This window comes from Triticum aestivum, chromosome 1D (genome assembly GCF_018294505.1).
Source record: "Triticum aestivum cultivar Chinese Spring chromosome 1D, IWGSC CS RefSeq v2.1, whole genome shotgun sequence".
Lineage (NCBI taxonomy): Eukaryota > Viridiplantae > Streptophyta > Magnoliopsida > Poales > Poaceae > Triticum > Triticum aestivum.
In genome coordinates, this window is record NC_057796.1 from 470,058,872 (window position 1) to 470,072,097 (window position 13,226).

Consider the following 13,226-nt stretch of genomic DNA (forward strand, 5'->3'; position numbering starts at 1 on the left):
TAGATTGATCTTGGTGATGTGTAGAAATTTTTTAATTTCTGCAACGATCTCCAACAACGCGCCCACCGCGCCCGCAAGGTGTTCGGCGATTTGCCTGCCTCGGCAATGGACTCGGACGACGAGGAAGCGCTCGCCGCGCTGCTGGAGGAGGAAGCCGAGGCCGACGTCCAGGAAAAGGAACATCTCATGGTCCTCGCCGCCCTCGCCGGTCTGCTGGCGAGCAATGAAAAGCCGCGGCGAGGTGGCTCAGCGCCGGGGCGGATGAAAGCAAAGAACCGGCATCGTCTCGAAGGCTACTGCATGCTCTACACCGTCTACTTCGCCGACGCTCCATTGCACGGCGACAAAACATTTCGGCGCCGTTATCGGATGAGCCGAAAGCTTTTCCTCAGGATTGTGAATTCCATCCTGGAGTTCGACGGCTACTTCAAGTGCAAGAAGGATTGCACCGGCAAACATGGATTCACCTCAATCCAGAAGTGCACGACAGCGATGAGGATGCTTGCATACGGAGCTCCCGGTGATTCACTCGACGACTATGAGCGCACTGGCGAGTCCACCACCATTTAGTGTTTCTACAAGTTCTGTCGGGTAGTGGTGGTAGTGTTTGGACCGCAATACTTGCGAACACCCAATGCGGAAGACACTGCTCAGATCCTAGCACAGAATGCAGCAAGAGGATTTCCTGGGATGCTTGGAAGCATCGACTGCATGCATTGAAAATTGAAGAACTGCCAATTTGCTTGGCAGGGGATGTACAAAGGCGCCAAAGGCGGTTGCAGTGTCGTACTTGAGGCGGTGGCACACAGGACCTCTGGATTTGGCAATCCTTCTTTGGTATGCCAGGAACTCACAATGACATCAACGTGCTGCAGTGCTCCCCTGTCTTTGCCAAGCTTGTTGAAGGTCATTTCTCCTCCGGTGAACTTCAAAGTCAATGGGCGGCACTACAATAAGGGGTACTACCTAGCTGATGGCATCTATCCCAGATGGTCTACATTTGCGAACACTATCTCAAACGCTGTGCCAGGAGGCAAGAAGTCCCAGTTTGGCAAGGTTCAGGAGGCTTGCATTAAGGATGTCGAGCGAAAAATTGGTGTGCTCCAATCTCGATTTGCTGTTGTCCGGTACCCTACTCAGACCTGGTCGAGAGATCAAATGTGGGAGATCATGACTTGCTGTGTCATCTTGCACAACATGATCATTGAGAGCGAGCAGGAAGAGCCAGTGTTTGACACTGAACCATATTACCGGCAGGGTCCTCTAGTCGAAGTTGATCATCAGCTACCGGCAATCTGGACTGCCTACCTCAGTATGCATCAGGAGATCCGAGACCCACAGGTGCATCATCAACTGCAGCAGGGTCTGATGGAGCACCTATGGAGGATTAAGGGCGACGCCTAACTCGACGTGTGATGAAATATGAGTTTTTATTTGTTGAACTATATAATTTATATTGAACTATTTGTTGTTGCACTATTTTGTTGAACTATTTGATTTTCTATGATGAACGATGTGATAAAAAAATATTTATATTAGAATTCAACGCTGAACCATATCGAATATGGGCCGATTCTCGCCGAAAGTGGGCCGAAAACTGGGCCGATATCGACGCGTGGGGCGACGGCTGGATGCTCAACCGCCCAGAGCCGATTCGACCGCCGGCTCGCCCCCAGGCGGCGTTTTTTATTTTTTTTTGCCTCGGAGGGGCCAACGAATGGAGATGCTCTAAAAACGGCCGAATCGTTCGAGCGCGTCGTGGCTGCCGCACTCAAGAGGCTGCCCTTGCAGTTCCTACTGCCCGACACCATTCCGGCTTCCACCTCTCTGGACAAAGCCGTCGACCGCGCGCAGCCGGCGGAGAAGTCGCACGGTGGCGGGCAAGCTCGACTGGGTCATCGGCTGCGACGAGGAGATCTGACGCATGGTGCGGATCCTATAGCGCCGCGCACGAAGAACAACCCCGTCCTCACCTAGCCGCCGTCGCGGTCAATGTCGCTGGCGCCTCGCCGGCACCACAACCAGTCATCGTCGCGGCCACTCCATCATGGACACTGGCGCCAGAGCCTGCCCGTCCTTGTGGTTGTGGCGGCGAAGCCGTCGACCTCGCCTATGCTCAAAAGAGGAGAGGATTACGGGATGGTGAGCTAAACGACGGGCGTGGGTCTGTATCAAATACCGAATAATTACGGGTGTAATCGAGCAAACCGGTGTAAATGTTACGGACAAAAAACGATCAACCAAGCACCCATGCGTAGCCGGTCTGGATTTTCCTTACGAAGGAGTATATTTTACCGGTGTATTTGCCCTGAAAACGACAATCCAAGCGGGCCCTAAAAGTGGCATTCTTACTGGTTGTCTGGTTCATGCATGCATCCTACTCCTATTTTGACAAAAGAAGAGATGAACTAGCCAATTAGCTAGGTAGCTAATTGGTGTCAAAGGCGGCCCCGTTTTCTTTGTCGGCAAAAAGATTAGTGTGACGGTCTGATGGATAAGTAGAAAGCTCAGACTATTGGAGGAGAAAAAAAAAAGGACAATAATCTATTCTCCACCAGGAGAGGTTGACAAAGTTGTACATTTCTTGCATGCATGTCCAGTGTACCAGTACTACCACGGGGATAAAGTTGTTATTTTGCATTTGCATTTGGCAGGTCCGTCCATAACTACTAGATCGGGATCGCGCCGTGGCACGAGGGTGCCGGTCCAAACGTTTGTATGCACATAATAAGAAGATACTTAACAATGCATGAACATAGAAAGCATGTTTCACGATAGGTTAGCACCAAATATCTTAGGCATAGAAGATACGGCAACACGTCGCTTAAAGACAATTTACAACTATGCATAGATAACTTTAAGTTTTAGGCATAACGTAGACATTTAGGCATAGAAGATACGACAACACGTCGCTTATAGACGTTTTAGGCATAGAAGATACGGCAACACGTCGCTTACAGACAATTTACAACATGGGTCTTGCCGTCCTCATGAACAACGCGTTCATACTGAGCCGGTGATAGTCCAAGGTGTGCCAGGAGCATGCCAAGAACTGCCGTGTGTGGGATCCTAAACACTCGCTGGGTGTCCTGCAGTTCCCAATAACATAAAACATAAGGCCTTGGGGGATTGCCCAAAACAATTGCATTACAGCATGGGAAAGGAATCAGAGAAATCAGTTGCGGATAAAAGCAACCATAGTGATAAAAAAGATATGCCAAGCCTATCGTTTAATCAGGATTTTGTTTAGGATGTGCCAAGCATTTAAAAAAAACAGACTATGAATCAGGATTTTGTTGCAAACAGACTGAATGATGGAATGAGAAGAGGAATATATTCATGAAATAAAGCAAGAGAGATAAAGTTGAAAGGAAAGAAGTGCAGAGCTTGCAGGTGAAAAACATCATATAAAATGTATAATCACCAATCAGGCAATTTCAAGATATCATGACTTATTGCTGCGATTAAAACAAAGCTAGTTGATGAATGATTGGAATTAGCTATTTCACTGAATAAATATATTCATGGCGTAGTTTCAGTTTTGTGCCATGAAGAGAGGCCGTCGAGTGTGATATCCAGAACAGAGATGACCATATATATCAAGAATGGTGAGGTATGAAGAAAACAAACTCTCTAAGGAACACATGCAGGTAGGTATTTTTTTCCCTGGATTCTATTGCTTCTACCTGAATCTCAAGGTATACAGTGACAGCCACGATTAACGGAATTAAGCAACAACGACATGCTCTCTGATTTCAATGTAACATGTTTCAATTCCTCTATAACCCCTGTGTTTTATCAAAACAAGCGCACAAACAAGATAATCATCGAAACAATACTATGTTCTCAGCAAGGCTATGTGCATTCTTCTCAAGTCTGAGATATGCACGTACAGTGGTCTTAGATCAATTGATAATCACAAGAACTAACTACAATACATAGTCTGTGAATCAAAAGTGAGAAAATACCAGGAAGATGATTTGTGTAGTTGCAGGAGCTCAGGGGAAAGGAGAGTAGGCGGACCTGCTTGCTGGAGCTCCTTGACTGGCCAGTTGAACGTGCAGCCACAGCCGAGAGAGTGCTACTACCCTACATGAGAGCATGTTAAATGGAAAAAACTCAAATCCCTAACAAGAACTTTTTTGAAAGATCCATAAAATCCAGATCGGGATAGGGGGACTAACACGAACTCATCCTTCACGCGAGCACCGCCACTCGATGGAGATGGTTGGTACCCCACGCCACTCCACGCATCATCATATTCCCCCTTCACGCGAGCACCGCCGCTCGGCAGCCTCCACATCCGCCGGCTCGGCTCCCTCGGCGGCCGCTGTGCCCCACGCCGACATGAGCGCCCATCCAAAGGGAAATAAAGAAGTAGACAACAAAACAAAGAGCGATGTTAATATAACCACATCATTCAATTCACATGTCAAGATACAATAGGAAGTCTTTCCACCAAGCGGTTTGATACATACAATTAAACTCAGGAAAATAATTTTCACCACTTATAGATAATAAGCAGCTGTAAGGGGGCATGTAGACAACCGCATACCAGTATAGATGCAAATAACTTCCAAAATAAACGTATGCCACAGGAAAAGTAAACTCCAACATATTACCAAAGAGACAATAAAAGCTCTGAACCAAAAAATCTAAGAAATGCTCAATTCAGTTTACTTAATAGTTACGAAATTAATTATTCTCGGTCAGGTGGTTCTGGTATACTTAAGAAAACACTTGTAGACTTCAAGTACAGATAAATACTCAAGCTACATGGAACTATAGTCAACAACATAGTTCTATAATAACAAGTGATTCCAATTAAACACAAGTGCTCAGAACCATGGAACTGGAGCTTTATAAAATCATGCTACTAATTATCTTAGACACCAATTAAACTCATATGCGGACCATGGTCAACTGTGGGTTTATACACTCGTCAGAAATATTGGCCACTAAAAACATAACATCATTAATACAGTCAACACATACCTCAAGTACTGAAGGACTGAGGCACTGATCATCTGTTTGACTCGTTTTCACTTCTGCATACGCTATTTTTATAAAGTGATCGAGCAGGGGTGCAGCATCGTCGAGCAGGGGCGGCGGCGACAGCCAGACCACCTTGAGCACCACGGTCCGGAAGCCAAGAGCATGAGCAGACCAAAATCAGAATGGATTAACCAGGAAACCCTAGACAAATCCCTAAAAAACAACAAAGCCCTTGATGAGCACATACACATCACAAAGGGAAAGACAAACAAGGGAGCAAATAATCACCTCAGCCATCTTAGAAGCCCACTCGGTGTGCTCCCTCACCGGCCGACCCGCAAGACAGCCCCAACGCCACGCCACCGTCCCAACCGTGAAACAGCCAGAGAAGCAAGGAAGATGGTAAGAAACAAGCGAAATAAAAGGTAGTGGGCTCCAATACAAACATTAACCAGCCTAAAGACGTTGTTATTAGAAACATGACACCGTGGTTTCTGCTGGTTTATCAACAAATTAAAACAAGCCATTGAACTGACAACTTGCTTACTCTTAACCAGATGAAATCAAGGACCAACAACAAACAATAAAAGTCAAGAACAACTTATATGCAATAAAGGTATGAGAGAGAAGAAATATTCACATAAGACGGCTATAAACACTGGAGCATAAATAAGCAACACCTTTAAATACAATAAAAAGGGTTCAGGGTTCAATGCATAGTGGGCTCAGATTTGCCTTTCCTCGATCATATAATCTACCCCCGCCATCTCTTGTCACCAGATTAATCTGTTTATACAGTGGAGCTGCCCTGGTTATCACTCAACAAGAATGACCATCCAAGGACAGAACAATAAGTATCACATGATCAAAAAGGATTCTAGAGACAAGAGGGAGGACCCAACTTGATACCCACAGGTGCCTTGATTGCTCAAAGGCACACTTATTTCAGCCACAGCGAATCATCATCGCCCTAGCAAGGATGGCTTCCGACCGGTGGGGCACGTGCGAATAAAAAGGGTTCAGGGTTCAATGCATATGGGCTCAGATTTGCCTTTCCTCGATCATATAATCTACCCCCATCATCTCTTATCACTAGATCAATCTGTTTATACAGTGGAGCTGCCCTGGTTATCACTCAATAAGAATGACCATCCAAAGGACAGAACAATAAGTATCACAGGATCAAAAAGGATTCTAGAGACAAGAGGGAGGACCCAACTTGATACCCACGGCTAATCATCATCGCCCTAGCAAGAATGGCTTCCGACTGATGGGGCACGTGATTCAAACGCGGTGGCACGAGATATCTCATTTTGGGAGTAACTATTCATTACTGCAGGAGTCCAGGCTCGATCCAACGACCGAGATCAATCCGGAGCGAGATCCGTCGCCCAGAATCGCATCAAGCAAACTGATCCGACGGCCGAGAGTCCCTAATCGCTGTGAGAGCTCGGTGAGACATCCTTGTCTTATTTCTGGATTTCTGGATGGATCACCGGATCAATATGTTCTTACGAGGGTTTAACTGCCCTGGTTATCACTAATTAGAAATGACCATCCAAGGACAGAGCCACTAAAATAAGAACGTGATCAAAACAGCTCAAAGAAACGAGGGAGGATCCAAATTAATACCCACAAGTGCCTCGACTGCTTGAGAGCATGCCTATATCAGCCATAACTGATCATCATAGCCCTGGCCATGTCCCATATAGTAGCCGAAGCAGAGCAGGGGAAGATGGAGCTCACAGAGGGAGGTTGTAGCCGAGGCAGTACTCAGAGGGCACCGGGGTTGCGCCTGAACGCCATCCAACTAGTGAGGAACCACGTCGGAGTTGCGCCTTGCACCATCCCGCCGACGAGCACGAAAGCCATGGGCACCGAAGTGGCCAAGGAGGCGAGGAGGTGATGTATAGCACATCTAGGAGCACCATCAGAGACGACCGGGGCAACGAGCAGGCAGGAAGAGAGGCGAGGCGGCAGGGAGAGGAAAGGGCACGATGTGAGTGCAGGCCTGTAGGGAGCGGAACATCAGCTACTTTTTCTTTCAGAGTATATAGGAAGTATCAAACATATCATATAAGTGCAATCATCTTTGATAATATAAGAGAGCATACAAATCACAGACCTTGTTTAAGATATTTTGTCACATCAAGTAGTTTAGATAAGAAAAGCCTAACCCAGAATTACAAATAATTGGAGCGAGTGATAGATTTATTATTCTGATAATTTGGTAGTAACTATACATAAATAATTCATTTGCCAACAGTAAAAAATATGCGATGCATTATTTACACAAAACAATATTTTTTGTATAGGGCCAGAAAGATATTTCAACATTCAAATCAACAAGGCTGAAATAATCTAAGAGTATTATCACTACAGAGCAACAATTTATGAACTCGCTGTCAGTCAAAAGTAATAATACATGGAAATCTATCTTGAAGTGCAAGAGTTCAATTTAGCAGATCTGACACACCAGACACCAATGTGCTTACCTGCTTTCCCAGGCGGGCCTAGTCAGCTCTCTTTTAGCTGCAATCAAATATAAGATTTGTTAGGGCATTCTTGTGGGCAAAATTTATCATCATGCAAGCAATGGGCCTATCTATTGGCTGCTTGTAGTGCCTAAGGTAAAATCAAAAGGCCTTTTACTGCCACCTTGCATGAAGAGTTTCTATTCACACATGTGTACTGCTATACCAAGCTAATTAAACAATAAAAGCCACAGAGGTGAACTGACCTTTCTCTAATCAGACTCTCTGGACAAACCAAGAAGCACAGATAAATACGCTGTTGGGCAGAACACATAATCTAGTACGGTATAACACTGACTAAGCCTAGTTTTGTGGCCGGAAGGAGAGACCAGAAAGCTATATAAAGCACACGCCCAAAGAAACTAAAACTGAGCAAAGCATTGACTGAATAGGTAGCAAAGGCACGTATATCCAAATTCCATAAAAAAAACCGAAGGAGGTATAATCACTAAATTAGAAATCTAATTAACTTAGTAAACAAACCTAAATTAAGCAGCCTAACTCAAATGGACAACAGTAAATTGAAGCCTACATGCCTCAATATCACAACAGAGGATGAGCAGGACCAACCGACAAACCAGCAGGCTATTGGTATAAAGCCAAAAATAAATAGTAAACAAAACAAAGAAAAGAACAAAAGCACCCAGAATCATGTGCAAATGAACGAAAAAACCTAGGGCCTAGCACGATCCAGACAAGGAACAAGAAGGACACACCTATAATCCAGGAATTAAGGAAGATAGGACACCACATAAATCCAACCAGGGAATAATACCCTTTGCCTCTCATTGGCAAGCCTGCACACAATAGACCGAATCTAGCAGCGTACTCATATAGAAAAGACAAGGAATATACACTACTTCACAAATGTAACCCTAGGTCTGGAAAGAAGAGAAGCACAAAGAAGGAGAGGAAAAGCAGTCGACCTGTACATCCCTGGATGAAGACGCAGCAGGCTGGCACAGATCGAGCGACGAACTGACGAGAAGAACAAGCACCTGCAAACGATGGATCAATCCGCAGCAAAATCAGAGACAAAATCACGGTTAAGCTGCAGGGAATGACCAAGAACGGGGCAAAATAAATGCCTACCCACAAATTGATGAACGCACCATCAGATCTAGCGCAACGACGGCAATAACAAGGAACACCGGCGTCGCACAGCGAATCCATCACATTTGACGCAGTAGGCTGGCACAGATCGAGCGACGAACTGACGGCAAGAACGAGGGGGACATCTTCTTCCTCCCCCATAGCCTCACGTTCCTCTCCCCGTTGCTCCCCCATCGAGCTCGAGCTCGTCCATGGCCGCCGCGGCGGGCGGGGCCACGGTCATCGGCCATGGCCATGGCCAAGGCAAGCGGGACGGGCGGGGCGGCCCCTTGCTCCCCAGTCGAGCTCGAGCTCGTCCATGGCAGCCGCGGCGGGCAGGGCGGGACAGCGGGGCCGCGCCCATCGTCCCCGAGGAGGTTGACCCGCGGCGCCCACGCCTCCAGCAACCGCGGCGCGAATCCGCGGAGGCGCGCCCACAACCGGCGACGCCCTCTGGCGGCGATGCGCGTGGCGGCCGTGGACGGGGAGGATGGCCAGCGAGGAGTGGCGGCTAGGGTTCAATCGGGGGCGGGGCGAGTGGGCGCCTGGGAGAAGACGTGGTGCGTGGTCGCGGGGAGGAGAGGAGGCAGGCGGCGACGCGCGAGAAAGGGAGCGACGCGGCTAGGGTTTCACCACGGGCGTAGCCGCCTTTTATACCCCAGGAAGCAAAATGACGAAAATGCCCCCGGAGGGGCAGCGTAATTGCGAGTGGTGGCACGAAACGGGAGTAACTATTCATTCCAGCAGTAACTTTTTTTTATCCGACGGACGAGGTCGTTGCAGGGGTCGATCCGACGGCCCAGGATCCATCAAGCAACCAGATCCGACCGCCAGGAATCCCAAATCGCCGAGGAGCGGCCTGAGGAGCTTCTATTCTTATTTCTGGATATTGAACCATATTATATGAATGAAAATGGAAAACATGTGCTCAGCATCCACAACTCCACGAGTGCTTGCTTATTATCCTCGCACATCCATGCACGTACAACGTCAAACCAACACGATCGACTGGACGTCACAAGAGCATATCCAATCCAGTGATACACGCACTCACATGATCCTGATCTTGTTTTTTAAAAGGGAACGGACGAACTTGATTTTTTTTTTTTTGAGAAACACGAATTTGAATAGCTGATGCAGGCATTCAGCCCATGTATGTATGTATGCATCCGTAGCAAAATCCAGCACCCACACCCTGTGAACCGTTCGGGTTGATTAATTCCTGGTGAAAATGTTTCAGAAATTTCTGAACTAATTGGCAACTCAAACCGCCATTAGCTGCATGCTGTCGAGCTTAGAGTTAGATAGCTTTCCGTCGAACCAAGGGCCGGCGCGCGCACGGGAGGTCGGCGCAGGCCATGCAGCGGAAACCTAACATATATACAATATCCGACCGATCAGTGCTAGCTACTCCATTACCAGCATCAACATGATCCTCACTTGTTAATATCTTGTCAGCACCGCCCGGGCCCCGGCGACCATACCGGCCGGGCACCACTTCGGAGTTCGCCGGCCGGCCGGCCAGCCGTCTTATCGCACGCTCTGGGGCCTTGTGGATTGGTGGAACCCGCGGAAAGTGCACTGGACAACGGAAAAACGACGTAGCAACGACTACCAAACCGATCTGATATGCTTTATCTCGCGGGTGCACGTCGCTCTAGTGCTACACCAGTTTCGTACGGCTCTTCAGGCACACGCCTATATAAACCAGTCACCTCCAGCTTGGAATGGCATCCCATGCATTGAGATATCGAGCGTTCCATCTGTTGGTCACTCGCAAGGCTGCCGTGGCATCTGCGTTGAGCAGATCACTTGCTGTAGATTGCAGGTACAGGTTCCTGAGCTTGCATGCGCATGGCCAAGGCTTGCGTACTCCCCGGTGTGGTGCTTGTGGTGTTCGCGCTCCTGCTTCTCTCCTGCGCTTTCCTGGCGGCTGAGCCGGCTGGCCGGCAATGGGATCAAGGGAGAGAGGCCGCGATGACCATGGCGAGAGCTCGAGGGCGTTTAGCGAGGAAGGTGTTGCGGGAGGGGATGGTCCAGGCGGACGGCGACGGCGACATTGCCGGCTCTAAGAGGAAGAGCCCCGGTGGCTCCGACCCGCAGCATCATTAACTGATGCCGAGGTCACGTTGCATGCAGTTTCTTTACACCTGGCATCATATACATGGGACCTCAATCCCTAAATAGACGAAGAGATGATTTTGTATACCACGCATATGGACCATACGCATAGCCCGGCATCATATGTTTACATACATCATCTTTGATATATATGTACGTACCATATGCTAGGAGACGCAGCACAAGTTTGTGCAACAGATCAAAATGTTGTTACTTGTTTTCTCATAAGGAATAAATTTCAATTTTCATCCACATTTGGCCACCCCTTTGCATAAGTTTCAGTTCTGTGGGATTGTCTATCATAGTCGGTGTCCAACATTTATTTTAGTATCCTTACCACATTCTAGTATTTGGATCAACAATTTTAAATTCCGTGTTCAACTTGTACATAATTTATGCACCAGAACATTTACTTAACTACGGACTGAGCATAACTTAGATGGCTAGTCAGGTTGGAACCTGCACATCCGGGTTAAGGTCCTAAACTTGGCATGGTTTGTCGCACTTTCCTAGGTTTATTTCAGTCTTTATGGTGCTACCCTTTCAGCGGTATGGTGTGTCCATCAACGGCGATGCGTCTGTGGTGACCTAGACTTAGCATGGTTTGTCGCACTTTCCTAGGTTTATTTCAGGCTTTCTGGTGCTACCCTTTCAGCAGTATGGTGTGTCCATCAACTACGATGCGTCTATGGTGACTAAGTCAATCTCTAGATGGCTCGGTCTCTTAGAGATGCTTATACACGTAGAATGAGTGTGTGAGCATGTATATGAGCGTCCACGTCTATACTCACACCAAGTTGTGAGAGAGAAGTCATGGAAGTAGCCCATGGGCAGATCACTCGCCATTTTACTCTATGTCAGTTCCCCTCGCCTTTCAGCTCTTCACCTGACATCACCATGACTAAAAGTTGCGCCGGAGGGGCTTGGGGGTGAGCATGGCAGCGACAATGATGGGGGCGATGGTGGTTTATATACCCGCAAAGGGGGCATGCTCCAGCGGGAAACGGGGGCTGATTTCCCGCGTGTTAGTGGGAAATGGGTGCTGATTCGCCATGTGCTAGTGCGAAGCGCGGTGGCGGACATTAATTGGCACTCCTCCTGATGGAAATGCAGTTGCAACATTAGCTTGAGTGAAAACAGCAGCTGTAGCTGTACGTATGGTCGCACCATTGACCGGGCTATGCGTGGAAGGAAGAGGCTGGGGTGTAACTTCTCTGCCGCATGGGCGATTGGCAGATGGCATGCGCTCCAATACAACACCTCCAGTCTCCAAATATGGAAGCTCGTGAGCTAGATATGAAGCGCCCTTCATAAATATGATAACTCGGGTCATATGACGACTCTGTAAGAGTGTATTTTTGGGCCAGGATCCTCATATTGGCGGCTATTATGCCCATTGGCCCGATATGGCGACTCTCTTAGAGTTGCTCTAAAATCTCCCCGTCTTACTTACAAACGTTAATGTGGATGACCCATACAATATTCTGTCTATAAACAGTCAAATTTTAGCCAAAACTACATGTGAGAGAAAATCACATACCCACATCTATACAACAAAAAAATTACCGTATGTAAAAATTGTCACCAGAATTTATGAAGATCTAGATGGATTGTTCTAGTGGATTCAAGGAAATTACAAGCTCAATGGCCTTTTTTACAGGAGGGACTATTTGTCAACTACCTATAGAGAACTGCTGGCAAAACAAGGAAAGGACACCACCATACTTTTATCGCTCAAGAGTCATGATCGAAGACCAAAAGAAAGGTAAATCACTACAAAATTGTCAGCAGAGCTCATAGAGAATTGTCTGCCACGAACCAATTTCTTTCTCCTATCAGCGTGCGTCGTTAGGACCAGAAACCGTTTGCGTGCTGATATCGCGGTGGCCATTAGCCAAGTGGACAGTTTGGTTGGAATTCAATTTAGGTTACAACTGTCTCTCCAACTGAACTTTTGAGTAAGTGGCCAAGTGGACAGTAAGCCTGTGACGTGACTTACTTAAAAGTGAGAGAGGATCTAACAATTTGATATCAGCTAATTGGCCTAAGAGGCGTCTATGTTTGCTTTGTCGGCAAAAAGAAAAGAGTGATGGTCAGATGGATATGTAGAAAGTTCAAATTATCCTTCCGGATATAGGATTTCTACTCAGGTTAGTGGAGGAAAGTGTGGAGAGATGACTTGCAATACAATGATGATGTATTGATAGGGTGCTGGTGCACGTATATATATTACAAGGGAAGGCCTCTACCTCAACTATACATGACTAGGAGGTGGGCCACAACTCCAATACACGTGCAATACAAAATATATACCCAACACCCCCCCGCAGTCGAAGCGTCGCTGGAGACACAGAGACTGGACCGAAACTCCTCGAAGACGGGAGTAGGCAATCCCTTAGTCATCACATCAGCAAACTGTTGCGTCGTCGGCACGTGGAGAACCTGAACACGGCCAAGGGCAACCTGCTCGCGCATGAAGTGAAT

At 47.3% G+C, this 13,226-nt stretch overlaps 1 long non-coding RNA gene across 1 annotated transcript; it reads right to left on the minus strand.

Annotated features, from left to right (window-relative positions):
- Positions 1-2,937: 2,937 nt before the first annotated feature.
- On the minus strand, positions 2,938-4,406 carry LOC123176458 (uncharacterized). The gene is made up of 3 exons (XR_006488531.1): positions 4,185-4,406; positions 4,024-4,084; positions 2,938-3,089 (listed from the first exon to the last, which is right to left on the minus strand). It is a non-coding gene; the product is annotated as an uncharacterized lncRNA (long non-coding RNA).
- Between the last annotated feature and the right edge of the window lie 8,820 nt (positions 4,407-13,226).